Genomic DNA, 27,308 nt, shown 5'->3' with positions numbered 1-27,308 from the left:
AGAAAGAGAAAGAAAGAAAGAAAGGAAGAAAGAAAGAAAAAGAAACTTAAAAAGGAGCCATAATGTGCTCCAATAGGTCTTCGTTCCTATAGGCTTAAATCCTTGGTTCTTCTAAATGTTCCTCATGTGATACAACATGTTAATATTGATTTCTCCTCACAATTTGGTTTTAATTCTCCTGAGAGTCATTGTTCCTTTATTCAGCCTGTGTTCCAATGTAACCAAATCCCTTAACACTCCAAATGTGGTATGATCCAAAGTACAGTATAACCATTATCTTCCTTGATCTGAACTCCATAACTTTATTGGTATAGCTAACTTTGCATTGCTAGTAGTATCCTACCACCTCTATGAAAAATTGAATTCTACTGAGCTCAGCACCTGCTGAATAAAGCTATGATTTCTCCTGGAAATCTAAGGGTGACTTTTCTTTGCCATATGTTATCAGTACTATATTTAATTCCCATTTCTTTGGGAAAGATTATATGATATAGGGTACTTAGAAGTGTCCTAAAGCCGATTCCATAACAGACATTAAAAAATAGTTCTTTTTCCTCTTCCTTTCCTTTTGATTATTTTCATTTGTCTCAAGACTCCACCAAACAAAGCCAAGTCTTTTTGTGATGCTTGATGATCACTTCCAGTGGTAGAATCCTGAGAATTGCTTTGGTCTGCAAAGGGTACCAATGAAGTTTTCATTTCAGTGGTGACATATTTTCTGGGCTTTTATTTAAAAACCCAGCTACAGAAGGATGCAATGCATCAAGTCTCTGAGTATCAGTATCTATGGCTCCAAGTAGGGGCAGCCTTGTGGTATCTCTACCTTTCCATTTCCAGTAAGAAACCATGACATGAGCCTATTGCCATTTTTCACAAAGACCTTAGGGCTGTGAGTACAAAAAAGAAACCCTGCCACAGTTTACTTTCTGTTTCTTATTAGCTTTTAAACTACACTATGTGAACTGCTGCAGAAAAATAATATCACCTTTCCTCTAAGTTGTAAAATGTCATGTTCTGATACTTGCAGGTACTCTTATACTTCTTTTACTGGGTTCATTTGGCTTAATTTACTTCTTTTCTTCCTTTGTATAAGAAAATGAATATTAACAGTCTTATCTGTTTATTTATTACTATTATTTGTTCATTTATTTACACATAATTATTTACACATAATACACATAATTTTAGAGACAAATACCTTTATAGGCAACAAAAGAAAAAAAAAGCTATTTTCTGCTCCATTTCTCTGTATTCCAAAGTCCTGATCATCACAAGTAATCATTTTCATCTTTTTAAAGTTATTTCTTCTGCTACCCACCTCTTACTTGTTAATAAAATATTACATACCTATATCTTGATTTTTCAGTTTTTTAGAATATCTAATACCTTCAAATAATACAAGAAGAGTATTTGAGACTTTTTACAAATGTCCACTTCTCTCTCTTTCCCTCTCTTACCTTATCACCATCTTCTCAATCTATGTCATAATTTTTATCAGATTAATACTTAATACATATATCATTATAACTATATTTATTAGAGCTCAACCAGATAGCATTCTTTAATTATGTTTCCTTCGTTGCAAATATTTGTTTTTTCTGGGAGTTAGTAATTACATCTTTTTTTATTCCATTTACTTTGCTTTATAAGTAATCAACACTAGTTCATCCTCAACTTGTAAAACAGAACTTTAAAAATATGCTTAAACGTGGTCAAACACATCAGGTAAGCTTTCAGTATCTACTAGAAATTGTCTCCTCTCCAACTTGGACTTGGCTGAGTAACTATTTTCCTGAGACTTTCTTGCACTATTATCTTGAAATTCTCTTCACCTTCCTTCTGTTTCACCTCTGTATCTCAGATTCCATGTTTTATTCTTCCTTAGTTTACCCCACTTTGTTACTGGCACATTTTTCAGGTGGTTTCCTGAGAACGGTTTCATAGGAAGTAAATTTTTGAGACATTGCATGTCTGAAAATATTTTTATTTCTGCCTTCACTCTTGATTGATAGTTTAGCTGAGTATAGTATTATAAGTTGAAAATCATTTTCCTTCAGGACTCTTATACAATACTCTACTGTTTTCTTTCACTGTTTTATTAAAAAGCTGAAAAGAGGTTGATACTTGAACTATATGTATTATTTCATAATTTTTTACACTTTGTTCTGTTCTCTCATTTGGAACTCATATTATTCACTAGTTGTACCTTTTGGAAAAATATTATTTTCTTAAATTTTCTTCCAATTTTTCACCTTTTGTCTTTTGGTGTTACTTCTAAGAAAACTGCCTCAAATATATATATTCCAACCATCTTACTGATGTTTAGGCTTATTCTTTTCCTGTTTGTAGTTTGAAAGAGTTCTTTCTTATTCAAGAGAAGCTCCCTTGTGAAAATATCCTGTTCTTTGTTCAAATGCAAAGTCTTATCTTACTGAGAACTTTACTTTACTTGCAGTTTCTTTCTTTTATCTTTTTTTTTTTTTAATTTTTAGGAACTGTTTTCTGTCAATTTTATTTCTGTTTTGTTAGTCTCTGTGGAAGAGCAGTTGAAGATCACTCAGTGGTTGTTCCTATCCATTCAGTGGCCAGAGCAGTGGGAGTGGCAGACCAGTCTTCAGGGGCTGGCTGGGCATTCCAGTCTTCAGTAGGGAACTGCTGAGTAGGCAAAGAGGGCACCTGGATGCCTTCTTCAGGTTGCAACTTCAGGTTGAGTAGCAGTGAACTCAGGAGCTGGAGCGATTAACTTGACCCTGAAACTCCTCCTTGGTCACAGCATTTTCAGCAGAGGCCTGTTCTTCCTTTTCAAGTTCTTCAGGATCTCTGAAGATGTAGAGATCAGGCCTGACCTCCCATGGTTTTTTACAGGAAATGGTGCCATGGTTGTGTAGAACTTCCAGGGCCAGCATCCACCACATCAGACCCACTGAGTGAGCTTCACTCTTGTTGCAAGAGATAGCAGTGTCCACAAAGTGCAGAGAAGAGTCTGTGTTACACACTGGTGGTAGGCAGGTTAATATAAGACACTTCTGTGAGAAGCTGATAGTCAGCTTTGGGATCAATAACCACCAAAAGTCTCAGCTCTTGGAAGGCTGCTTGGACCTTGTTAGTGAAGTTTTCAGGAGTGAAAGAGTGGCTCCAGTAGCAGCAGCAAATTCCAACATAGCTTATTGACCAGTATTCCTGGATGATATGACAGTGACATCAGCTGGGTTTTCAGTGCAACAATGACATGAGCTGCCAGTAGAAGCTTCTCCCAGGTTCTCTTCAGATTTATGATGTAGATGTCACCACTTTTCCTTCTGTAGATTGAATTCTTCTACATTGAATTCAAATGTCCCATTTGAAAGTCAAGGTTGGTGCCGCTTAACTGGATTCCTGCTGTAAGGAATTTGAGGACATCCCCCTCCTTCATTTGCAGAACATCAAGGACTCAGGACATTGTGAAAGTTTCCCTTTAGGTTATGATGGGAATGCAAAACAAGGCTGTATGAACCCCTGCCCAGGTAGTGTGTGAAGGCTCTTTGTTTTTTAAGTTTTATTGTCTTTCCTTTATCAACTTTGTTTCCTCTGAGTCTCCCTTCTCTACTTGTTCACTTCGGTCTTTGCCTTCTGCATTAAGAAGCTCCAATGTTTGATTTTCCCTAGTCAGCAATTTATATTTAAATATGAGATCATAAAACTTTGAAGGAGGAAAAAAATCACTGGATTGATGGCTCTCAGCAAGAGCAATAAACAGGGGACCATGCTACTTCACTTGAGATGTCCTAATGATAGTTTTGTAAATCTTTTGTTTTGAGCCAGTCTTTTGAGCCCAGGCTAGGAACTCTTTAGGTTACTTCTCAATGGCACTGCCATCAGCATTCTGAGAGCCAAAAAGAAAAGAAGGCTGAAAGACTCCCAGTACAGAACACCAATTTCCACTCAATCTTCTTGCTTCCATTTCAGGGCTACACCCTGTTCTTTGTTTTGCTTAATGTCCCTGAGTTAACAGTCTCTTTAGATCAACTTTGCCAGAAATGGAAACTTAATTTCCTCTGCTGGGAAATTCTTCTGACTTGGATTTAGCCTGGCTATGATGGCTTGGAGAGGTGATCTGGGAGTGTAGCTACTCCTAAGATAAAATATTCCTTTCACCAATCTTTCTGATTTTAGCTTTGTCTCCTAAGCCCAATTCAGAAGTATCTGGTACCCCCAACTCCTACAATTTTGGGGTCTATACAGGTAAATTGTTTATCTTATTTTTTGTATCCCCCTAATATATTCTTCTTTGTCAAGTCTAATTAATCAAATATCACTTTATCTACTGAAAAATGAATATATACAAAGTTGGGACAGGCTTATACTAAAAAATTTATTGTTGTTTATTTAAAATTCAAATGTAAAATTCAAATTTCATCCACTATTTTGTCCAACAACCCAAGTATGGTAGAAAGTAGAGTAAAGAAGTGTTAGGAATGAAAGTAGAGTAAGGAAGTGTTAGAAAGTAGAGTAAGGAAGTGTTATTGTTGTTTATTTAAAATTCAAATGTAAAATTCAAATTTCATCCACTATTTTGTCCAACAACCCAAGTATGGTAGAAAGTAGAGGAAGGAAGTGTAAGGAAGTTAAGGAATGTTAGGAATTTTTACCTTACAATATCATGAGTCAAGAGAGTGTTTGGATTTGATACAAAAATAAATAGATGTTTTTCCTTTTTTTATTTTAAGAGATTTTATTTATTTGACAGACAGAGATCACAAGTAGGCAGAGAAGCAGGCAGAGAGAGAGGTGGGGAAGCAGGCTCCCCCTTGAGCAGAGAGCCCGATTCGGGGCTCGATCCCAGGACCCTGGGATCATGACCTGAGCCGAAGGCAGAGGCTTAACCCACTGAGCCACCCAAGTGCCCCAATAGATATTTTTCATATAATATTTTGATTAGCAAAAGTACCTAATAAAGTTACTAACCCAGAACTTTTTAGACAGAGAGGGAATAAAACATGGGAAGTGGTGTGACTAAAATCTTTAGCTATTATAGCAGAAAATCACTAACTTTCCTCTAATGTCTAAATGGAGAAATAAGAAAAGCAGTACATGAAGGCATTCACCTAGAAGACCTAAAAGCAGGCATGATTAAATAAACTGGGCACCACAAAGCTGCTGACATAGCATGTAGATATGGAGAGGATTATGAATATTAATTTTCAGTCCTTTCACTTTTTAATACATGTCTAACCTAAATTTTTTTCAATTTGTTTTAAGGAATACTTTAAGTAAATATTTATAGCTCTATATGGTATTTATTTTTATAAAGTAGCAAAAATATTGTGCCTATAAGTGGCTATAGCCTTGACTTAAAAACACTTTCACATACATCTTAACTTTTGAAAAGTCAGAGTCAGAATAGCTTAACTTTCAAAGAGAGACGTCTATTAGAGAAATTAAATTTTCTCTTTTTCTAGTAAGGAGAGATTTTTTTTTTTCCTAGGGAAAATATCAAATATGAAAGCAAAATTCCCAGCAGTTGATAATAATCTTGCTTTCATGAAAGAGCAGTCAAGAAAAACACATTGATTTGTCTACTTTCAAAGCTTGCTGCAGTTACTGTCAAATATCTGAGCAATGTTCTCATTTTTAATAATGATTAAATAAGTAATTGTTTCATTAGTCTTAATCTTGGGGTTTACTATAATCTAGGTTTCATGAATAAGCATACTAATTTGTCTGATTAATTTCCTTCTAGCAGTAATTTTAGTTAATAAGAGTGATAAAGGCAATATACAGAAAAGTAACATTCTTGTAATTACTGACTAAAGTTATGAATATATAAATATGCAATTTCCAAAATGAATAAGAGTGAAAAATAATAGAAGGGCATAGATATAATAAGTTTGCATAGTAATATCAAACAAACTTAATATATATCATGGTAGTGTCCAACAACCCAAGTATGGTAGAAAGTAGAGTAAGGAAGTGTTAGGAATGAAAGTAGAAAGTTAGTTCGTCAAGTAGAAAGAAAGTTAGTCAATGAATCCCCTTCAAGTCAAAGCAGTTGACCTCACACATAAAGAAAGGAAAAGAAAAACTGTCGTAGCCCTCATGTTCAGTACTATAGGGTCTCTGATGGAGTTTCTCTGATAATAAAATAAAAATGCTCCATACTCACTACACACCATGACTTTATCAATAATAAATAAATAATTGATCTTATAAATAAGAGATAAAAATACTATTTTATGATCCAAATCAATGGTGAAAGTCATGTCTACAAAATATTGAAACCAATTTCAACAAAGTACACCTAAAATTCCACCTAGTTACGTGTTGAAAACTTATTTTTCTTAGCTGTATTTACAAGGGTAAGCCTCAATTTAAAAAGGTAATGATAGCAATACTGTAGCTTTAACAGAAGTCATGATTTGCATGAATTTCTTATGTTTAAAGTTTTTTTTTACTTAAGATTCATAATATAATGCACCTTATTGTACAACAGAAAGAGAAATTATGGTTCAGTTTACTAAAATAATTATAATCATAATCACATCTGCTCTTAAAGACTGTCAAATATCTCCAGAGTGCACTGCATACATTTCCTGTATTAGATTCCCTCTTTTATGAGTTAATTAAACAATTTCACAGCATTATTGTACAACTATTCTGCATGGCATATTGTTTGTGCAGAACATTCCCTTTAATAGCTCTATTCTTCAAACAGATGTTCATTTAAATTTTTTCAGAGATTTTATTTGAGGAACAATTAGTACATTTATCCTGCTATGTTGTCACCTTTCTGTGGATTCTGAAGCAGCTCTATTTCTATCTCATATAGTCAACAATTTTAAAGGTAAGAAAAAAACATTCTTCAGCAAATAGGTCAGTGCACAAGAATATCAGAGCAAATTACCCTCAAATGATGGCTACTCAAAGTTGCCCTGGTATTAGAGTAAAAATCAACAAGAACTTTTCTCAAAGGCATGGAAAAATAAAAATACATGATAGCACATTTCCAAAGTGTACTAGCTTTGTTTTTATAAATTTTTACTTACACATCCAAGCAGATTGGATTCATTCATTATAAACCAGAGTAAAGTGACAGATTGAAGGAAAAGAAATGGATGCAAGACCACTTAAGGTTTATTTATCAAAAGAAAACTGAATCAGTCATTCCCTAAGACATGTTTTCCTGGGAAAGTGACACCGTATGTTGTTATGAACTAGCTTATCTTACCTAAACATTTTAAAGGAAGGAGATGCCACCTACCATGTGTTTTTTTTTTTTTTTAAAGATTTTATTCATTTCATTTGACAGACAGAGATCACAAGTAGGCAGAGAGGCAGGCAGAGAGAGAGAGGAGGAAGCAGGCTCCCCGCCGAGCAGAGAGCCCGATGCGGGGCTCGATCCCAGGACCCTGGGATCATGACCTGAGCCGAAAGCAGAGGCTTTAACCCACTGAGCCACCCAGGCGCCCCACTACCATGTGTTTTGAAGAGGAAATTTCCCTCCTTGCTTGACTCAAATCAAGTTTTACAGGATTTCAGTCTCTGGTCAGGTTGGCTTTGTGCAGCTCTCTCAATGGATTTATCTCCTTTCATTCTCTCCTAGAGAGCTATTGCAGAGTCAGCGGTGTTTGCCCATGTAGATGTTGCATCTCATGCGAAGAAGAATAATCTCACTGCAATGAAATCTGAATTGCATTCTTTTACTCTCCTTTAAATAAATGGTGGCACAGAAATAACATTTGTCCTTGCTTTTGAACTATGGATTAATGAATTATGAACATCTATTTACCACTCTGAAAGTATAATATGCATTCATTTGGATGGAAATACAGTGTCAAGAAAAATGAGGAACAGTATGTTTTCAGAGCTATTCTATTCCTTTCTCTTTTTTTCATTTTCTTTTGAGCAGAATTTGGTTTTATTCAAATAAGAAAGCCTGAAAAGTTGAGGCATTACTAGGAATTTAAAATATGCTCACAAAATGAGCACTTCATTTTTAGGTTAAAAATATGCAAAATGTTAGTTATTGGAAAGTTTCAGAAAAATTGCACCATAACATCCCAGCCTCCTCAAAGAATACAGCAGAGCTGAAGGTAATAAAGTTGAATTGTTTCTTTACCTAGACCTTCTAATATCTCTAATCAGGAGTGGTCTCAAGGAACATTATTTTAGAATAGGCTTCTGAGATGCCATTCTGGAAAAGAAGAGTTCAGTTATGATTAAGAATACTGGTACGGCCTTTCTCTCTGCCATGTGAATTGTGTGCACCTGGCAGTGAACAATGATGAAATGGAATGTATATGACAGATTGCCAGAAGCAGAGCACTCCAGACATTGTAAAGGGAGACCTTTTAGGCACTGTTCAGAATGGCAGTAATTTGAAAACCACCTAAAATGTTTAGACAAAGGTAATTTTTAAATGGATTTTAATATATCTATGTAATAAATGCTCTTTGGACAATAAAAAATGATAATATATTTTTTATTTACGAGCACTGAAGAATGATTACAGTGTAAACCCTTTAGAGAAAAAATAAGGGGAAAAAAAGCAATATGCATATTATGGATTGATCTATTTATACATTTATATGAGCACCTGCTGTCCAGACTAAGCAACTTAGTTCTTATTGCATTTACTTAATTTTTCCCCTTACTTTATACTAAATATGATTTGTTTGATGCTACAGTGGTCACAATGGGAGTTTGCTGCCACATACCATGGACACATATGCCAAGCTTTGCATATCAAATATTAGGGTACATTATTACATTTTGTTTGTGTGTGTGCATCATCTGAACTTCTTTTTGAAGTACCATAAACATTCGTATAAATGCACTAATCATAATTGAATATGTTAATGGATTTTCACTATTGATCACATCACTGTAAGACACCCATATCAAGAAAAAACAATTTCAAACCTCATTCTTACCGCTTCCCAGTCACTACTACCTCCATCCAACCTTAAACATTATCTGATTTATAATACTTTGGCTTCTTTTGCTCAATACTATCTTTGTGACTGTCACTTATGTTTTGTTTTGTGGGTTTTTTTTTTAATTTAGTTAGAGTTCATTTGATCTCATAGCTGTATAGTATTTCATTTTATAAACATACCACAATTTATATACCTATTCTGTTAAAGGACATTTGGGTTGTTTCCAGTATATAACTTAAAAATAGTGCTGCTATAAACATAATTGTGACATTGACTGATATCTCATTGTTAACTCACCCTGTTAAAAATGAGGTTTATATATGCATAAATCATGGGGATTTATATATTGCTATATAATATTTACTAATTTTTAAAGATTATTCACATCTATGTTTGGTTGCTAATTCTCCCTTTTTTGTAGTGTCCTGGTCAAATTTTGTTATCAAGATTATGTGACTTCATAAAATGTATTAAGAAGTGCTCCTCTTCCAGTTCTTACAAGTTCACTCATTATAGGTATTAAGCATTCATGAGGATGCCATTTAGTGCTTGGTGTTTTCTTCTGGGAGGTTTTCATGATAATATTTTCAATTTCCTCAGAATATAGGTGATAAATGGTATCATTTTTGGTAATTATTTTTGTAAAATTTTAAAATTTCATTTACATGGTAGATATCTAAAATTTTCTCAATATTGCTTTTTAAATTGCTTTTAGTATCCATGTAATAACCACCTTTTTTTTTTTTTTTTAAGATTTATCAATTTATTTGAAAGAGAGGATGAGACAGAAGGATACAGAGAACATGACCAGGAAGGGCAGAGGGGAAGGAAGAAAGAATCCAAAGCAGACTCTGCTTAGCACAGAGCCCAATGCAGGGCTCAATCTCAGGACCCTGAGATCATGACCTGAGATGAAACAAGAGTCAGATGCTCAACCAGCTGTGTCACCCAGGTGCCCCATAATAACCACTTTTTTAAATCTATCACATTGAGAATGTTTCATTTTTTCTATTTTCTCTTTGTCAATTTTGTTAAAGATTTAGGAATTTTATTAGTAATTTGATTAGCAAAATTACCCTTTGTTGATTTTTCACTATTTTATATTTGTTTCCTATTTCACTGATTTCAGATCTTATTTTTAGGATTTCCTTCTTTCTACTTTCTTTAGAAAGGCTTTGGCTTTGATTTGCTTTTTTCCTCTGTTCTTGAGATGGAAGCTTATATAATGTATTTTCGGACTTACTTCAAATACAAATATAAATAGTGCTTTTGTTTTTATATAATTTGTGTGTATGCTGGATTTTTGCTAGTAAATTTTAACTACAAAAAGTAACAATCATATCAATATTAGGTGCCATAATAGCCAACATTTCACAGCTATACAACAAACATTTATTGAACGTCTGCCACATGCCAGGAGCTGGGGACACAGTGTTGAAATGAGATACATACGTCATCCTCATGGAGCTTATAGTAATGGGGGACAACAAGAGCAGTCACATAAATAATCACCTATTATTTCCTAACCATTATTAAATGATCGTGACTTTTGTTTTAAAAATTAACAAGGACCATGATGAACACGAGGATGACAAAAGAAAAAGACATTTAATAATGACAACTATGCTAGAAGAGGTATTAATATCTGCATTTTACAAAGACAAGTAAGACTCGCAATAGACCAAGTAAACAAGTTCATAACCAAAAGATGGATGGAGTTTCCAAATATATTCCTTCCACTCTATCGATACTTCTGTCAGAGAGCTTGGCATTCTATTAATGGGTTCCGTCCTCTGTCCTCTTTTAGACACATATATTTTGTGACTCAAAGGCACTTATAAATAGCAGACAACAGCAGATACTTGCAATGAAGGTAAAAAGACCTTTTTAGGTCTTTTGGTAATGAGATTAACATTTGAGGTTTGATTTGCAGAAATCAAAATTCTAGAAAGTAATAACTGTAGGATGTTCAGAGATGATTTTATTTGCTCCTATTATTTACAGATTGGTCACAAGCAGGATGGGAGACTAATGTGTTAAGGGTTAATGTAAAGCTACAAGAGAAAACAAAGGAAATACAAAGCACATGCCTTAGAGAACAACTGTATCTTCACAGAAAATTCACATGATATAAATGAGCATTTCTCACAAAATTGGAAATGATGTTGTCAAACATCCCTTCTTCTCCTTTCCTAAATGGTTACTTGTTTCAAGTCCCTTTTTATACATTTCCTAAGAAAAGTCTCACAAGTAAACAAAAGACACAGAATGGGCTCCACTTACAAACAAGCTCTAGCAGGAATCTCAACTGCTCTGTTGTTTCTTTCCCTTTGCTTCACTGCTCTGGGCAGACAGCAGTCAGTCAGCCCCGTTATGCCTTCAGCAGAAGAGACTGAACAAAGAAATCTCTGAGCCCAATTGCTCAAAAGACCTACAAATACCTCAGGGCCAGTGAATTTTCAAAAGCCGTGACTTTTGCCTTAAAATTAAGAAGGGGCAGGATGAACACAAAACTGTTTGCCAGAGGGTTGAGAGAGAATGACAGTGACTGAGGGGAGACAGCTTCCTGAGAGGTTTTGAAATGGGGAAAAGGGAGACCTCAGCTATGAGGAGCATTTGTAGAAGGAAAGAACAGATTTGGTGCTTCCCTGGCATACACATATTCACCTATGGCAGATTTCTAGTCCAGAGGTAGCTAACCTACTCCGACAAATCACACTGGTGGCCAAAACTCAGCTTCCACTCTGCCCGCTTTAGTCTGTGTGGTGAGTGCTGTTTACAGCCGTCAGCCTGACAGAACTGTGCCTAATTAACACTCTCCTAATACCCCAGCAAATAACAAACCTGCTGTGGGGGAAAAATGCATTCACACTTCCTTATCAAATTAGGGCAAAAAAAAATGCTCCTAATTAGTTAAAATCAATTAATGTGACAGCAAAATGAATGTATTTATACTGTCAGCTAAAGGTACAGTCAGAGAAGTGTCTAAAATATAATGAAGCTGCTGGAGTTTCTTAAAGTTAATAGGGGGTTGGGGCTGAGGGGATTTTATCAGTGATTCACAGAATCTGATGGATTTACCTCAGAAGTAGCAGATGTCCTAGGGCATTACAGGACCTAGATGACTTCTAATTGTGATTATTCATTAAAACTTAGGGGGAAATTATGTGGTTAATCAATAATAGTCATGTAGATTTTGTAGCTTATTTGCAATCACACATATAAATGCACATACACTTAAAAATAAAAGAGGAGGGGCGCCTGGGTGGCTCAGTGGCTTAAGCCTCTGCCTTCGGCCTAGGTCATGATCTCAGGGTCCTGGGATCGAGCCCCGCATCGGGCTCTCTGCTCAGCAGGGAGCCTGATTCCCCCTCTCTCTCTGCCTGCCTCCCTGCCTACTTGTGATCTCTCTCTCTCTCAAATAAATAAATTAAAAAATAAAATAAAAAAAAATAAAAGAGGAGTGGGGAGCCTGGGTGGCTCAGTCAGTTAAGCATCCTACTGGACTCTAGGTTTTGGCTCAGGTCATGATCTCATGGGTCCTGAGAAAAGGCCGCACATAGACATAGGCAGGCTCTGCACTCAGAGGGGAGTCTGCTTGAAGATTCTTTCCTTCTGCCCCTCCCTCCACTCGCCCTCACTCTCTCTCTCAAATAAATAAATCTTAAAAAAACAAAAATAAAAGAGGAGCTTCAGACAGCTCATTAGTAGGTTCTTTATTGAGTTGGTTGTATTTTCATGGCTAGTAACTAGTAACCATGTATTTCATGGCTAGTTACTAGCTTTCATGGCTAGTAACTATTTCACAAACTTTCTTTTATAATTATGCTCAGTTCAAAACTTGAGACAGAAAAATATTACTTGCCAAAAAACCCAGGTTGGGGTCCACAAATTACCTTGCTGCCATCCTCTTCAACTACAGTGTTTTGATTCCAAGAATACTGGGCAAATTAGGTGGCTTGAGACTTACTGACACAATAAATTGTTCACAGAGAAATGTCCACATTGTGATAATTAGTTTAATGTGATCTAAAATAACAATAATTACATGTATCATGACTTCCTAATCTAGACCAAGTATTTTTTTAATGGGCATTTGAGTAGGTTATACAACAAAGCTTAACACCTCTTCTAATCATAGTTGATTCTCAATGAATTCATCTTCATCAAAGATTCCATTTGATTCCTCTCCATGCCAGTGGACACAATAGGCATCATCTTTTCCCCTGTGTAGGGATGGTGTGTTTATTTACTTAATGAAGTATCTGGAGGCCTCTACTGGTGTTTAGGAAAATATCAACTGAGATAGAACAATAATCTTAAAAGGATTCTAAGCAGATGAACCTCCTTTATATGTGATATATCCAAAACTTCACTTCTCTATTTTTAGCACTCTTTCATTATTGTAAACACTAGTAAACTGATCATTGCCGTTCCCCAATATCACCTTTTCTAAGTGAACTGTGTGGCCCAGGATACCCTGTGTTCTCTTCTCCAGGATGCCATCCTATCCTGCCCATCCTAGCTGCACTAACTTATCTGCCTGAAGATTATTTTTTCACCCTCTGTCAGCTTGTATCACGTCTGAACTCCTCATTCCCCAAGGATTAAGGCAGATTTTTTTCCCCATCAAACCAGCTGTTTGTTTTCTTTTTCTTTTTTTCTCAGTAATGGGAAAATAGCTTTGTTATAAATTAATGGTGCCCACATTGGATGGGGGTAAAAATCAGCTTCTGTTTGATATCCATTATATTTCTAAACAGGTAAAACTGACAAATATATAAAACACAGTGAGAAGCTGCCAGCAGGAGAAACGGGTGGGATACAATAAAATTGGGAACAGACAGAAGAGTGATTATAAAATATTTCTAAAAGCATACAGCAAGAAAGGAGGTGACTACCATTGATTGTCACTTTGCTATGTGTCATACTCTTAGTAATATCCTCAAAAATACAAATAAAATGAGCATTTTCCTTTCACATTCAACAGCCAATGAAATTCTTCTTGTTTATAATATATGACCTCAGTATTTTCCATCTATGGAAGAAGAGTCTAGAAAAAAGGCAAAATAGAATCAGGTAACACAACCAGCAATCTTAATGGCTATATAGGCCTCTATATAGATCAAAAGTAAACCTAGGCACACTCTTGAAATATAGACAAGGAAGGTGAGTTCTGATAGCTAAATTGCCACAAGTCGTAAATCTAGTTCCCTAATAGCAGACTCTAAGACTAGGATTCTTCTCCAAGTTGTTTTTTAAGGGAGTCTTCTCAGGAGAGACCAGAAGTGAAGGAAGCAAGATGAAAAGTCAGAGAAGCTAAGCAAGGAATTGATTTCTGGTGCACCTAGACTCAGTCTGACTCTAGGATTGTACCAGGCTGCTCTCTCCCTTCTGGAAGCAAGGCAGTGAGTACTTCGTACATCTACCAGTCAAGAAATTACCCTGGGACACTCAGACCTCTCTGGATGAGCTAGCTCCAGTCACCCAATTGGTTTCAAGTGTGAATCCTTATCAGCAGCAACTACAGCCCTTCAAAGGGCTCTCCCAGGTTCTAAGAGAGATGTCCATAGAGTCTGCCACACTCTGTGATGCTTTCATGGCATTTGCTGAGAACCAATGTTCAATCACATATCAAAGAGTTTTGTGACTGCCTGGTAAACTTAAAGGCTAATGAGACCCTTTAAGCAATGAATACATGCATAGAGATAAAAAATAAAATGCAATTTTCTTGACTATTCCGCCTACCCTATCTATAATCCCATTTTTCTACAAGACAATGGATAACAAAATCAATCCTTCAAATGATTAAAAAATAAAAGTTTTCTTTTAATAAAGAATATAAAATAAAATCTTCTTTAAGTACAAGAAATATAAAATTCTAGACATTGATGTTAGCCATACAGCCATACTTTTGGCCAAGAATAGGATTTTTAAGTTGTAGATGATATTTGAGATATCTCTTAACTTTTCCTAAAGATTTCAGGATATTCTAGTTCCATTTTATTTTACTGTCTTTATGTAAAAAATCAAAATGTTGGTTTTTATAAAATTTGGGGGTTTATAGAATTTATGGAATTTTAATTGGATAGAAAAAGAAAGATAAGATTTCACTTACTTCTCTGAAGTTTTGATAAGCAAATCTGTTAACTCATGGAAGTAGCAAAATGATGCTCATTCATTTTACAGTCACTTGTGTATCTGCATAGTTGAACATTCATGATTTTAGATAATGTTGCAAAGGATTTCAGAATAAGCCTTCATGGTGTCTGAAATGTTGTATGAATCTCCCCTCTACTGGACATTCTTCTAAATTGGTACTAGGTCATCCTGACCATACTTCAAGACAATATCATGGGTTGTTTTAAGTATGCCTTGGACTTAGTATGTGTTCTCTTACCAATTAGTTGTGTGATCTTGAATATGTAACTTAGTCTCTCCAAGCTGGAGCTTCATCCCCTGTTTACTATTTAAAAAAAAAAAGTACATATAACATTACTTACCATCCAGACTTAATGTGAATATTAAATAAAGTGTATATCTGATAAAGATAGCACATTTAATACCTCATCTTCTGCTGAAATACCATATAAAGGCAGAAAATACATATTTTAAAGATTCAAAAATAATTTAAAAACAGAGTTTAATTGGTAAGCTCAAATTTTGAACACCTCTTGAAAAACCAAAAGCTTTCAGAGATCAAGTATTTTGAAAATCAAGATGGCAGGAACACCAAGGATTCCCTCACTCAGAGTTAGTAGATAGAAGGTGGAGAGAAGGTCCTGAAGAAAAGTTCCCCTCCTCTGCTGTACTACCAAAATACTTGAGAAGGTTGTTAAAGTGCAGCTTCCTTTGTGATAATGTTCTCATTCAAGTTATACTGTACTATCACAGAACCTTGCACAAGAGCATTTTGGATTCCCTTAAATCTGACATATCAAGCATAGAATGAAGATGGAAAAACACAGTTATTGAGAGATGGAAACATTTCAAATAAGATTATATCAGAAAAGAGTAGTCTTAAAAACAGTAATGCTATTAAAACTACCTGGAAATGTAAAGATTTGTATTAAGCTTTTTATAAACAAGGAAAACAATAGAAAAATTTAAAACATATGGAAGATTCATGTTCTATTTATCAGATAATCTTATACCTCGCTTAAATTTTTTAATAAAAATTGAGTTTCTAATAATCACCTGATTTAAATATCAAATTTAAGGCATTAGTGTAATGAAAGATGGAGGGAATTGCACCATATAGAACTAGTGCAGGGAAAAGAAACAGCAGACTCTCATAGTAGTACCAGAGCTAGCATCAAAGAATCCTTATTTGTGTTCTTCTGTTCTGTAAACCCCTTATTTCTTCTAGTAATAAGGATTTATTTATTTTTTCTTTCTCCAACCTCCTTAGAGATACTAAACATTTAATAACCATCCTTTGTAAAAAGCTTTCACTTGTCTAAAGATGCAAATTAATTATCATCACTTTGTATAATTAGTTCACAATTAGTTTAGTAAAGTTAAAAACCAATGGGGAAAAAATAGGAACAAGTTTAAGTATGTTTCATGTTTATATTTTTTATGGTCACTAAAGTATTTTATTAGGAAAACCAGCTAAAAACAATTGATGTGGAGATGGTTTAGAAGAATTCCTGCAAAAATTTTAGTTTTTTAATTTCAGGCTTCTTATTTAAATGAACTACTTGAATATTCATCCTTAAAGATTTGATCACAGTTTAATGCTGTAACATTTAATTACCTTCATTTTGGGGCCACTATAAATCAAAAGATTGTAATTCAAATGTATACTAATTTATTCTTGACCTTGAAGTTAATTACTAACCATCAGAGGCTTTAATTATTGTTGGCAAGGTGGGAATATATCAAAAGAAGACCTGCTGAAACAAGAAATAGAAATGAGGTTTATGGGCACTGAGAAGGTCTAGAAAATATAACCAAGTAATATCTAAGGAAAATGCTGATACCAAAAACTGACAAAGAAATAATAATAAAACACAAACTACAAACCAATATTCTCAATGAAAATGCATGAAAAGTTTATAAACAAAATTTAAGCAAATTAAATTTAACAAATTTAAAAAGTATAATACACCATGACTAAGTGGGGCTTATGCCAGAAATACAAAGTTAATTTAACATTCAAAAATTAATCAAAGTATTTCAACAGATAACAAACTTAGAAAAAACATATACTCATCTCAACAGATGTAGAAAAACATGTCACAAAATTCAACATACATGACTAATTAAAAAAACTCCCAACAAATTAGGAGTAGAAAGGAACTTCCTAAACCTGATAAAAAGCATTTATGAAAAATAACAGCTAACACCTTATTTAAAGGTGGCATCCTAGTCATGAAAGAAAAAAAATGATAACTTGGATTCATAAAATTTAAAAATTTAAGTTCTTCAAAAGATACTGTTGGTGAAATTAAAAAAAAAAAAAAAGAAAGAAAGAAAGAGAAAAAAACATGTTGGTGACTTCCAGTTCTGACCAAGATAAATTAGCCCTTTCCTTCTAGATCCTTGCTCTCACCACCCATACAACATAAAAACAATCACAGATGGGCTCTGAAAGGTGGAAGGGCAAATTGTCTGAGGACCCTGGGATTTGAGGTGAGTTCCCGTGTTTCTTTATTGCCTCCCATATATCTCAGACAGAGCCCCACAGAAGCCTCTAAGCTAGAACTTCTAGCAGGTGTAGACACCCCCGCCCCAAAAGAAAAGTCTTCAAGCAATGCCTATTCCTCTTAGCCAAAATACCAGGAAAAGGGTAGCCTAACAGAAAACATTTTTGGCAATATCTACCCTACTCAAACCAAAAACCAATGGAAAATCCATCCCCATGAATACACTCCCATAGTTTCAACTGGGCCAAGAAATGAGGTGATTGTTAACCCCGCATCTCCTCTACCACTTTACTTCCCACATCTCTTGCACAGGGATGTCAAACAGTGGTACTCCAATGTCCCCACACAGTGGTGGCATCAGGGACAAGCAGGGAAGGATTCTTCTACCCACCAACCCCGGCCCCCAGTCCCACCTGGCTAAAGCAGGCAAGATTCTGATTCCCCTGCCACATTAGTGTCAGCATGGCTGAGTAGTAAATTGGTCTTCCAGCTCCTGCCCAACAAAAGTAGTGAATGTTTTGACTGCCCCACCCAGGTGGTATTAGCAGGTCCAGAAATATGCTGAGCCTCCATCCCACCTGGTAGCAGAGACTTAATGAGCCAGTGAGAAGTGGGGCTCATCACCACTCTGCTTCTCACCCCCACTCCAGTGTCAATGGGGCCCAACAGAGAGCTGGCATCAAGAGATAAAAGGAGGGAGGAGAAAAAAGTGGCACTGGGTGGCATGTGATTTCCCTCCTCCCCTTCCTCTGTCATCAGCTGGGGCCCTCTCAGAGTAAAAAGTCAGGCTTGGCCAATGCCCCACTTGTACTTGGCAAGGTGTCAGGGGGGCTAAAAGAGGAACTTACCTGTCACTCTACCCACCTGCCACAAAGCAGTATGAATCACTGCCCTTCATTTGCATAATGGGAAGTGGAATAGATATACCCACCCAGCCTTTATACTACACCTAACAGGGGAAATACATGTTTAAAAGTATTAAACAGAGGGGCACTTGCGTGTCTCAATGGGTTGAGCCTTTGCCTTTGCCTCAGGTCATGATCTCAGGGTCCTGGGATCCAGCCCTGCATCTGTCTCTCTGCTCAGCAGGGAGCCTGCTTCCCCCCCCCCCGCCTGCCTCCCTGCCTACTTGTGATCTCTCTCTCTCTCTGTCAAATAAATAAATAAAATCTTTAAGGAAAAAAGTATTAAACAGAATCCAGAGGTTCATTACATAAAATCTAAAATGTCCAGGACACCCATATGTCACTCATACCAAGAAGCAGAAAAATCACAACTAGAATGAGAAAAGATAACGGGCAGATGCCAAGATGAGAAGAATCAGACCTTGCAATCATCTGACAAGAATTTTAAAGTTGCCATCAAAAAAATACCAAAAAGAGCATTTAGAAATTCTTCTGAAATGAAGAACTAGAAAATCTCAACAACAAAAACAAAAAGAAGGTATAAAAAAGAACCAAATGAAAATTATAGAATTATAAAATGTGATACTGAAAAAAATCTTTGCACTTTTTGGATGGGCTCAATAGTAAAGTGCTGATGACAAAGACAGAAGCACTGAACTTGAGAACAGATCAACAGAATTTACCCAACCTAAACAACAGTGAGAAAATAGACTGAAAAAGCTTAACAAAGTCTCAGTGATAATAAAAAAAAACAAAAACAAAAACAAAAACTAACATTCATATCATCAGAGTCCCAGAAAGAGAAAAAGAAAAGAATGGAATTTTTTAAAAAAAGTATTCAAATAAAATGATGACTGAAAACTCCCTGAACTGGGAAAAGATTTAAGACCACGTACTCAAGAGGTTGAGAAAACCTCAAGTAGAAACCCAAAGAAATCAATTAATAATTAATTAACAATTAAACTTCTGAAAACTAAAGACAAGGATCTTTTAAAAATGACACATTACTTGTAAAGGAATACTAATTTGAGTGATTTCTCATCTGAAACCAACAGGCCAGAATAAAGAGGCACAATAGTTTTTCAAGAGTTGTCAATCATGCATTCTATATCTGGCAAATATATTCTTCAGGGACAAAAGAGAACTGAAGACATACTTATGTGAAGGAAAACTAAGAAACTTTGTAACCAGTAAACCTACTCCTGAAGAATGGCTAGTGGTGTTTCTCCAAACATAAATTAAATGAGCGGGGAGGAGTCAAGATGGCGGAGAAGTGGCAGGCTGAGACGACATCAGGTAGCAGGAGATCAGCTAGATAGCTTATCTAACCATTGCAAACACCTACAAATCCAACAGGAGATCAAAGACAAGAAGAACAGCAATTCTAGAAACAGAAAATCAACCACTTTCTGAAAGGTAGGACTGGCGGAGAAGTGAATCCAAAGTGACGGGAAGATAGACCACGGGGGGAGGGGCCGGCTCCCGGCAAGCGGCAGAGCAATGGAGCACTAAATCAGGACTTTTAAAAGTCTGCTCCACTGAGGGACATTGCTCCAGAGGCTAAACCGGGGTGAAGCCCACGCGGGATCAGCATGGCCCCAGGTCCCGCAGGGTCACAGAAGGATCAGGGGTGTCTGAGTGTCGCAGAGCTTGCAGGTATTAGAGAGGGGAAGCCAGCTACAGAGAACAGAGCCAAGGAGTGATCTCTTAGCTCGGGGTTACCTTGAACTGTCGCAGGCTGGGTGAGCTCGGAGCACGGCCAGAGGCCAGGAAGACAGGACTGATTGAGCACTTTTCTCTGAGGCGCACTGAGGAGTGGGGCCGCGAGCCCTCGGCTCCTCAGGGCCAGAGTTTGGGAGGTTGCCATTTTCATTCCCGTCCTCCAGAACTCTACAGAAAGCGTTCAGGGAACAAAAGCTTCCGAAAGCAAACCCGAGTGGATTACTTAGCCTGGCCCCTGGTAAGGGTGGTGCAATTCCACCTCGGGCAAAGACACTTGAGAAACACTAGAACAGGCCCCTCCCCCAGAAGATCAACAAGAAATCCAGCCAAAACCAAGTTCACTTACCAAGGAGAACAGAGGAATTACAGAGGAGGAGAAAGCAAAGCACGGAACTCATGGCTTTCTCCCCATGATTCTTTAGCCTTGCAGGTAATTTAATTTATTTTATTTTATTTTTTTTCTTCTGCTAAATTTTTTTTAACGTTTACCCTTTTCTTTTTCATGTTTTTTAACTAGCTTATTTTAACAATACCTTTCATAAAAAAATAATCTTTTTTGAACCCTCATTATTATAGTCATATTTTATCCTTCATTGTATTTAACTTATTTTTTTGTATACATATAAGGTTTTTTCTTCTAAAAAATTTGGGGTACTTCTTCTAATAGATCAAAATATACCCTAAATCTAGGTGCGGGCTTGTTCTAGTCTCCAGCCCAAGCAAATTCTCTCCCCTTTCTTTTTCTTTATTCCCCCAACCAACTTACTTTATCAACTCCTTTTTTAGAAATTAAAAAAATTTTTTTTTCATCTTTATAGGCATATTCCATCCCTTCATTGTGTTTACCCTTATATACGTTTTTCATTCTTTAAAATTTTGGGAGGTAGTTTCTTCTAAGAGACCAAAATACTCCCAAAATTAAGTGGGTGACCCTGTTCTAGTCACCAGTCTAATATATATATATTTTTTCTTTATTTGTTATCTTTTTTTAATTTTTTTTTTCTGAACTTCTTTTTATCCCCTTTCTCCCCCACCACAATTAGGGGTCTCTTCTGATTTGGTTAAAGCACATTTTCCTGGGATCTTTGCCACCCTTTTAGTATTTTATTTGCTCCTTCATATACTCTTATCTGGACAAAACGACAAGGAGGAAAAACTCACCACAAAAAAAAAGAAGAAGAGGCAGTACCGAAGGCTAGGGACCTAATCAATACAGACATTGGTAATATGTCAGATCTATAGTTCAGAATGATGGTTCTCAAGGTTCTAGCTGGGCTCGAAAAAGGCATGGAAGATATTAGCGAAACCCTCTCGGGAGATATAAAAGCCCTTTCTGGAGAAATAAAAGAACTAAAATCTAACCAAGTTGAAATCAAAAAAGCTATTAATGAGGTGCAATAAAAAATGGAGGCTCTTACTGCTAGGATAAATGAGGCAGAAGAAAGAATTAGTGATATAGAAGACCAAATGACAGAGAATAAAGAAGCTGAGCAAAAGAGGGACAAACAGCTACTGGACCACGAGGGGAGAACTGGAGAGATAAGTGACACCATAAGACGAAACAACATTAGAATATTTGGGATTCTAGAAGAAGAAGAAAGAGAGAGGGGAGCAGAAGGTATATTGGAGAGAATTATTGGAGAGAATTTCCCTAATATGGCAAAGGGAACAAGCATCAAAATCCAGGAGGTGCAGAGAACCCTCCTCAAAATCAACAAGAATAGGTCCACACCCCGTCACCTAACAGTAAAATTTACAAGTCTTAGTGACAAAGAGAAAATCCTGAAAGCAGCCCGGGAAAAGAAATCTGTAACATACAATGGTAAAAATATTAGATTGTCAGCAGACTTATCCACAGAGACCTGGCAGGCCAGAAAGAACTGGCATGATCTATTCAGAGCACTAAACGAGAAAAACATGCAGCCAAGAATACTATATCCAGCTAGACTATCATTGAAAATAGAAGGAGAGATAAAAAGCTTCCAGGACAAACAAAAACTGAAAGAATTTGCGAACACCAAACCAGCTCTACATGAAATATTGAAAGGGGTCCTCTAAGCAAAGAGAGACCCTAAAAGTAGTAGATCAGAAAGGAACAGAGACAATATACAGTAACAGTCACCTTACAGGCAATACAATGGCACTAAATTCATATCTCTCAATAGTTACCCTGAATGTTAATGGGCTAAATGTCCCAATCAAAAGATACAGGGTATCAGAATGGATAAAAAAACAAAACCCATCTATATGTTGCCTACAAGAAACTCATTTTAGACCCGAAGACACCTCCAGATTTAAAGTGAGGGGGTGGAAAAGAATTTACCATGCTAATGGACATCAGAAGAAAGCAGGAGTGGCAATCCTTATATCAGATCAATTAGATTTTAAGCCAAAGACTATAATAAGAGATGAGGAAGGACACTATATCACACTCAAAGGATCTGTCCAACAAGAAGATCTAACAATTTTAAATATCTATGCCCCTAACATGGGAGCAGCCAACTATATAAACCAATTAATAACAAAATCAAAGAAACACATCGACAATAACACAATAATTGTAGGGGACTTTAACACTCCCCTCACTGAAATGCACAGATCATCCAAGCAAAAGATCAACAAGGAAATAAAGGCCTTAAATGACACACTGGACCAGATGGACATCACAGATATATTCAGAACATTCCATCCCAAAGCAACAGAATACAATTTCTTCTCTAGTGCACATGGAACATTCTCCAGAATAGATCACATCCTCGGTCCTAAATCAGGTCTCAACCGGTATCAAAAGATTGGGATCATTCCCTGCATATTTTCAGACAACAATGCTCTGATGCTAGAACTCAATCACAAGAGGAAATTTGGAAAGAACCCAAATACATGGAGACTAAACAGCATCCTTCTAAAGAATGAATGGGTCAACCAGGAAATTAAAGAAGAATTGAAAAAATTCATGGAAACAAATGATAATGAAAACACAATGGCTCAAAATTGGTGGGACACAGCAAAGGCAGTCCTGAGTAGAAAATATATAGTGGTACAAGCCTTTCTCAAGAAAAAAGAAAGGTCTCAAATACACAACCTAACCCTACACCTAAAAGAGCTCGAGAAAGAACAAGACAGAAACCCTAAACCCAGCAGGAGAAGAGAAATCATAAAGATCAGAGCAGAAATCAATGAAATAGAAACCAAAAAAACAATAGAACAAATCAACAAAACTCGGAGCCGGTTCTTTGAAAGAATTAATAAGATTGATAAACCCCTGGCCAGACTTATCAAAAAGAAAAGAGAAAGGACCCAAATAAATAAAATCATGAATGAAAGAGGAGAGATCACAACCAACACCAAAGAAATACAAACAATTATAAGAATACACTATGAGCAACTCTACGCCAACAAATTTGACAATCTGGAAGAAATGGATGCATTCCTAGAGACCTATAAACTACCACAACTGAACCAGGAAAAAATAGAAAACCTGAACAGACCCATAACCAGTAAGGAGATGGAAACAGTCATCAAAAATCTCCAAACAAACAAAAGCCCAGGGCCGGACGGCTTCCCAGGGGAATTCTACCAAACACTTAAAGAAGAACTAATTCCTATTCTCCTGAAACTGTTCCAAAAAATAGAAATGGAAGGAAAACTTCCAAATTCATTTTATGAGGCCAGCATCACCTTGATCCCAAAACCAGACAAGGATCCCATCAAAAAAGACAATTACAGACCAATATCCTTGATGAACACAGATGCAAAAATTCTCACCAAAATACTAGTCAATAGGATTCAACAGTACATTAAAAGGATTATTCACCACGACCAAGTGGGATTTATTCCAGGGCTGCAAGGTTGGTTCAACATCCGCAAATCAATGTGATAAAACACATTAATAAAAGAAAGAACAAGAACCATATGATACTCTCAATAGATGCTGAGAAAGCATTTGACAAAGTACGGCATCCCTTCCTGATCAAAACTCTTCAAAGTATAGGGATAGAGGGCACGTACCTCAATATTATCAAAGCCAGCTATGAAAAACCCACCGCAAATATCATTCTCAATGGAGAAAAACTGAAAGCTTTTCCGCTAAGGTCAGGAACATGGCAGGGATGTCCATTATCACCACTGCTATTCAACATAGTACTAGAAGTCCTAGCCTCAGCAATCAGACAACAAAAGGAAATTAAAGGCATCCAAATTGGCAAGGAAGAAGTCAAACTATCACTCTTCGCAGATGATATGATACTATATGTGGAAAACTCAAAAGACTCCACTCCAAAACTGCTAGAACTTGTACAGGAATTCAGTAAAGTGTCAGGATATAAAATCAATGCACAGAAATCAGTTGCATTTCTCTACACCAACAACAAAACAGAAGAAAGAGAAAGTAAGGAGTCAATCCCATTTACAATTGCACCCAAAACTATAAGATACCTAGGAATAAACCTAACCACGGAGGCTAAGAATCTATACTCAGAAAACTATAAAGTATTCATGAAAGAAATTAAGGAAGACACAAAGAAATGGAAAAATGTTCCATGCTTCTGGATTGGAAGAACAAATATTGTGAGAATGTCTATGCTACCTAAAGCAATCTATACATTTAATGCAATCCCTATCAAAATCCCACCCATTTTTTTCAAAGAAATGGAACAAATAATAATCCTAAAATTTATATGGAACCAGAAAAGACCTCGAATAGCCGAAGGAATGTTGAGAAAGAAAGCCAAAGTTGGTGGCATCACAATTCCAGACTTCAAGCTCTATTACAAAGCTGTCATCATCAAGACAGCATGGTACTGGCACAGAAACAGACACATAGATCAATGGAACAGAATAGAGTGCCCAGAAATAGACCCTCAACTCTATGGTCAACTAATCTTCGACAAAGCAGGAAAGAATGTCCAATGGAAAAAAGATAGCCTCTTCAATAAATGGTGTTGGGAAAATTGGACAGCCACATGCAGAAACATGAAATTGGACAATTTCCTTACACCACACACGAAAATAGACTCAAAATGGATGAAGGACCTCAATGTGAGAAAGGAATCCAACCAAATCCTTGAGGAGAACACTGGCAGCAACCTTTTTGACCTCAGTCACAGCAACTTCTTCCTAGGAACATCGCCAAAGGCAAGGGAAGCAAGGGCAAAAATGAACTATTGGGATTTTATCAAGATCAAAAGCTTTTGCACAGCAAAGGAAACAGTTAACAAAACCAAAAGACAACTGACAGAATAGGAGAAGATATTTGCAAATGACATATCAGATAAAGGGCTAGTGTCCAAAATCTATAAAGAACTTAACAAACTCAACACCCAAAGAACAAATAATCCAATCAAGAAATGGGCAGAGGACATGAACAGACATTTCTGTAAAGAAGACATCCAGATGGCCAACAGACACAGGAAAAAGTGCTCCACATCACTCGGCATCAGGGAAATACAAATCAAAACCACAATGAGATATCACCTCACACCAGTCAGAATGGCTAAAATTAACAAGTCAGGAAATGATAGATGCTGGTGAGGATGAGGAGAAAGGGGAACCCTCCTACACTGTTGGTGGAATGCAAGCTGGTGCAACCACTCTGGAAAACAGCATGGAGGTTCCTCAAAATGTTGAAAATAGAACTACCCTATGACCCAGCAATTGCACTGCTGGGTATTTACCCTAAAGATACAAATTTAGTGATCCGAAGGGGCATGTGCACCCGAATGTTTATAGCAGCAATGTCTACAATAGTGAAACTATGGAAAGAACCTAGATGTCCATCAACAGATGAATGGATAAAGAAGATGTGGTATATACACACAATGGAATACTATGCAGCCATCAAAAGAAATGAAATCTTGCCATTTGCGACAACGTGGATGGAACTAGAGGGTATCATGCTTAGTGAAATAAGTCAATCAGAGAAAGACAACTATCATATGATCTCCCTGGTATGAGGAAGTGGAGATGCAACATGGGGGCTTTGGGGGGTAGGAAAAGAATAAATGAAACAAGATGGGATCGGGAGGGAGATCAACCATAAGTGACTCTTAATCTCACAAAACAAACTGAGGGTTGCTGGGGGGAGGTGGGTCGGGAGAGGGGGGTGGGGTTATGGATATTGGGGAGGGTATGTGCTATGGTGAGTGCTGTGAAGTGTGTAAACCTGGCAATTCACAGACCTGTATCCCCAGGGATAAAAATACATTATATGTTTATTAAAAAATTTAAAAATTACGTTTAAAAAATTAATTAATTAATTAAATGATAAAAGAAGACTTGGAACTCCAGAACAGAAAGAAAAACTTTGAAATGGGTAAAAATAGGGGTATAAATACAATAACAAATATAATACTACCCTTCTTATGAGTTTCTGAAATCACATTTGATGACTGAACCAAAAATTATAACCCCATTTGATGGGTGGCCAACATATGTAGAGAAAATTCTTTTAAAAATTTATTTAAAAAGTGGGGAGGCAAAGGGAATTAAATGAAAGTAACATTTCCACACTTCACTGATACCTGTTGATTAAGGTAAGTTAGACACGTATATTATAATATCTAGAGCAACTACTGAGAAAGCTATACAAAGCATTATGCTATACAAAGTGATACACTTAAAAACACTATAAATGAAGATAGAATCCAATAAATGTTGATGGAACTCCCAGGAAGACAACAAAATAAAACAAAACAAAAAAACAGAAGAACAAGAGACAGAACAAACAGAAAACAAATAATAAAATTACATATTTAAGCCATAACAGATCTATAATTATGTATACATTAAAATAAGTCAATTTCACTATAAATATTAAATAAATTGATTAAAAAGTGAATAGGCAAGTCAGACTTAGAGAAGACATCTGCAACATAGTGATGTGTGTATGTATATTTAACAAAGATTCATATTGAACATGTTCAGGAAATATAGGAGAATCCTATAATTCTCTTTTAAAAAAAGTAAAAAGCAGTAAAAAGCAATGTGAAATGCATTAAACTGGGCAAAACATTTGGACATATCATAAATAATGATATACAATAGTTAAAAAGCATATAAAAAGGCACTTAACCTTTATGCATCAGAGAAGAGAAAATTAAAATCCCAATAACACAAAC

The 27,308-nt window shown here is 36.2% G+C and overlaps 1 pseudogene; it reads right to left on the bottom strand.

Moving 5' to 3' along the window:
* Positions 1 to 2,553: 2,553 nt before the first annotated feature.
* LOC111143386 lies at positions 2,554 to 3,439 on the bottom strand (annotated as a pseudogene).
* Between the last annotated feature and the right edge of the window lie 23,869 nt (positions 3,440 to 27,308).

The sequence above is a fragment of the Enhydra lutris genome, unplaced genomic scaffold, assembly GCF_002288905.1.
Source record: "Enhydra lutris kenyoni isolate GAN:26980312 unplaced genomic scaffold, ASM228890v2 scaffoldscaffold1, whole genome shotgun sequence".
NCBI classification, from domain to species: Eukaryota; Metazoa; Chordata; class Mammalia; order Carnivora; family Mustelidae; genus Enhydra; species Enhydra lutris.
Note: the sequence above shows the minus strand (reverse complement) of the source record. Positions and strands in the feature narration are given on the sequence as shown.